The sequence below is a fragment of the Hyalella azteca genome, unplaced genomic scaffold, assembly GCF_000764305.2.
Source record: "Hyalella azteca isolate HAZT.00-mixed unplaced genomic scaffold, Hazt_2.0.2 contig13161, whole genome shotgun sequence".
Taxonomy (NCBI): domain Eukaryota; kingdom Metazoa; phylum Arthropoda; class Malacostraca; order Amphipoda; family Hyalellidae; genus Hyalella; species Hyalella azteca.
Window position 1 is genome coordinate 250,423 of NW_025943092.1, and position 4,511 is coordinate 254,933.

Genomic DNA, 4,511 nt, shown 5'->3' on the forward strand with positions numbered 1-4,511 from the left:
GAATAATTCTCTAATATTCGTTAGAATTCCCTAAAATTCATTAAAATATTGAACAATGAACGAAATGACTCGCCCTCGGATTTGAAGCAGCATTCGCGGTCGAGCAGCATTGTTGCATATAATGCAACAATCAAAAAAATTTACATTTCATAACAAAAATAACAAAACTGTTCACTCTTCCGTCTGCCCATTGCCTTGCACTGTGCGCATTTCCGCGCTTGCATCCATCAACTTTTCATCACACAATTTATGCGCAATTTCTGGAGAGAACAGCCACCTCACGGTCAAGTGCATGGCAAATACACTCGGAGCGAAGAGCGCGCAGCTTCATCGCTAATCTGTCAGTTGTCTTCAAAATTAATCTTACTAGCGCCAGCTCATTTCTCCAACGTCACTGTAGTTGAAGGTCTCCTCGCTCAGGTATATGAACTGACGCTAGGCACGGCGAGCAAAATCTACATCACGTCTCAACCAAATGCTCCAGTTCTTCCTGTATAAGGCTATCTCAGTCTCTGATCGGGCACAAGGAAGACGTTTCTGGTGCCGAATAAGATCGCAGGTCTTTCAGAGCTGGGCCAATATTACCACCAGATCGTTCGCTGTTTCATCGTCGGCGCGATAGCGTGTCGTAAAGTTGTTCCACAGCACGGTAATCGAAACAGAGCAAGGGCGTGGTCTTGATTCATGAGCTAGCGATCGCGACTTTAATCCAAACTGAAACTGAGATCCACATTTCAGCGTCTACAAATGTGAGGTTCGCCAGCTCGTGCTTCATTCCCAGGCGCCTTATAGATGCTAAAGATGGGCAATTACAAATATCAACGTAGATTAAGTTACCAAAATCACTGATAATATTGCATCAATATTCACTGATTTACGTAACGGTCATTAATATTACCCTAATATGCACATGAAGATTCCTCTGCAAAAATTTTACTTCCGGTGTGTGGCCTGCAGCCCAAATTAATGTCCGTCTTCGCTTTCAATTTTTTTTAACTTGAATTCACATGGCGTCGCAGGCTGAAAAATTATTATGTGAACTTAACTTCTACTTTAATCGAAAGTGACATGCGATCATTTGGTCAGGCTTAGCGTGGAACTTCTGGTGATTAGAAATAGTTATTTTATTATACTTGTATGCTCTATAGCATTTGCTACTTGGTTTGCGCATATAATAAGAATAATTCCGGATTGCGCTATTGCAGTTTGCATTATGGTTGTTTCTGAATCTGAATAGTGGTTATTCGATTAAGTTAGGATAGCATCGTTAAGTTTTCTCACTCGAATTCTCGAGTAGGAGGTGAGAGCTTGTTTCCTAAAACCTGCATCATATTGTGCTTTTGAACTGTTTGTTTTTAATCTCAATAAGAGATTAATAACCTTTACGGACGGTCTACTCCCTCTTGATCGAGATAATTGCTGGATCAATGCAGATTTCGTCTCCGATAATTGACATATCAGAAAGGAAATTTTCTGACTGATATCGTGATATTCTCTTTACTTCAACTTCCTCACAGTTATCATATTGACGGATAAAGACGCGCGCTGCCATACGGTTTGTAAAGGCAAGCAGCCTTGGCCGGCATTCTGCGAAAATTGAATGATATTTTTTATTACTAGAAGGGTATAAATACCAAAATAAAATAAAATCTAGAACGACTTTCTACATAAAACTTTTTAGAAATCGTAATTTTCATTATTATTATATTATTTTTATCATTGATTCATTGAATTATTTTTTTTGCAATTATTGTACAATTTAAGGCCATGTATCTATAAAGTGATATTATTGATGATCAAATTTGCTTGTTATAGATTCATGATTTTGCCAAAAGATTATTGCAGTTTGCGATGACAGTTCATTTTTTGCCGTATTCAGTCATTTTTAATGCGAAGTCTTCAAATCAGGGTCCATTGTTTCATACAAAAAGGAACTTACGCCGCCCATCCCAGTTCTATTGAAACTAAATTACCAGTGTGACTGGAAAGCGCCCAATTGTTCATTTCAAGGCTGTTTTCTTATTATTATGGAGCGGGCATTTTTGAAGTCTTTCCTTTAACGGACCACTGACTCAAATACTTGTTTGCGATTTGATCGCCCACCGCGAAGTACAATAGAGTTGTGGGCCAGATAAGGTATTCACTCCTAAAGCTTCGACCTTCACAATGCACGAATTGAACAGCCATGCATTATGGCGGCCAACGAGCTCTGTTCTGCCGGAGAAATTCTTGCACATCTCGTCTTGGATTGTCCACGTCATCAACACCAAATATTCTTTAGCTCAGAAATCAGCAAGTGATGAAGATACTTTACTGAAGTTTTCACCTTCCTCTATATGTTGAATTTGTCTAAATGTGAATATAAAATCGGTGACAGATTTGGTCGATTGCTGTGGCAATTATCGTCGTTGTTTTGTTTCAAAATCTTAAATTTCTCTGCTGACGCATCTTACGACCTTATTTAGTCCTAAATTGTCTCGCATTTTTCAATATAGAGTACACTAAATTATAACTAGGCGCTCAGCTCGTTGCTTCTAGTTGAATGAAGCCTCAAATTTCTCTGCATGCGTGGTGTTTTGTCTCATAGCTCAAACTGTCAATATTTTTGGGGTTATTTATATTTTTGAAATGAACTTAGGTAATTAATGTAGTCTGAATAATTGTTGGTTCAAGATTCTCCCGATCTAATAATCCTGGACATCGGACATTTCCAAAAGATAATGTACTCGTTGATTACTCCATCTAAAAACACAATACACAATGAATACTGTATCGCAATTATTCACATGCTTCACTTACAGTACAAGATAGATCAACCTAATCCTTTCCAGGTTTCCAAGATAACTTTTCTCAAAAATTAGATTTTCAAGATCCCCGTTAACGTAAGACTTTCCTCAAACATTCAATCTTCACAAATGGCTTTGAGAATGCAGATATAATTATACGTATGGCCAAAGGGGTACCATATGTAAAAGTGAAATCGCCCCAGTCCAAAAACCAATCTCTATTCAGATTAAATATCAAACTAGCCAATAACAAACAGGGGGGTTCAAATTTACGGTCTCGGATGTATCAAAGATTGCTACAAAGACTCTTAAGAAGGAATGCTTTCGGCCGCACAAGAAGTTGCCTTCTACAATTATTAAAGGTCCAGGGAATGTGGCGGTATTGTTCACTTCGCCATACGATGGCTTCACTATTATCGCTAAGGTGATTAAAGCCCGTCTCGCTTGCATTAATTGCAGCTGGACTTTTTCGGCAGCCTCTTAAAATAAGAAGCTCGGCCATAGTTAAATTACTTGCAGATTATCATGTGCTTTTCATAAGTAAAAAAAACATCATGATTGGGCAGTTGTTACAGTAGAGATATCGACGACGGCAGAGCTAGTAACCTATCAAGCTCACTTTTTATGCTGCAGGAATTTCAATTGGTGATCACGTGGTAGGATTCGTGATCTGGTATGCATCATTATCGATGTCATATTTTCCACACGTTCCAGACTTCAGCGCTTTCAGTAGTTCAAGATTTAATCTCTCCTATTCATTCCTACTTAAAAGGTTGGCGGTGATTCTTTTTGTTTTTGCTCCACATCATCAAAAAAGGAGCTTCACTCAGCTTACATACTCGTAATATTGCTCTGTTTTTTTGCTGATCTGTACAGGATTTCTTCCCATGCGCAGTAAGAGAGTTTTTTGCAAACATATTAAGTGGGCCACGCGCAGCAGTTTGAGGCTTCGTGTTGCAGCAATCTTATGCTTGTGACGCACAGTAAATTTCATGACAGGGCTTTCGCTGAAAAGAATAAACACGGCAAAAAACTTGCCTTTTAATTGCGCCTGTTCTTGATATTAATTCATTTTTAAAGACGAGTTTGTTTCTGGGACGACGAAGATTTGCATGCCTAATCAAAACATTTCACGCATGTCAACATTTATTAGCGCTTCCCAATTAAGGCCTTAACTCAGATCATGAATAAAATTTTAGAGTTAATTATAAAAATATTCTCAAATTTGTAAATTAAAATAAAATAAATAAAGTCGCAGCTTATTGTCAGTACGAAATAAAAGTTACCAGCTCTTAGCTAGTGAGGCAATTACAGTGTGGTGAATACTCAAAAATAATTAGGTGATGGTATTTTTGTGAGATAATCGCATATCCAGATTACAATTAATAGGCTTAAGCCGGAAATTTAGACAAATTAGCAAAATTATTTCTGAATATTCGTGTGTATCAAGACATGAATAATCACTGGCAGACAAATCGGAAGAAAAACTCATACTTGAGTTCAATAAAAAAATTTCAAACCAAAAATTTCAAAAATTTTCCCCGTTAAGAGGATTCACCAGATGCGCCGGTACTTCTCAAGCTTTCTACAAGAGCAATTATTCGGTGCCTCTTCCAATTATCATGTGATTAGCATAAAGTTGGAGAACGCCATCGATTATGTCGAGATTAGGTCGCGATTCGCACACATAAGAGCCACATTAGAGAGCAAATTTGCCTGAGTTTA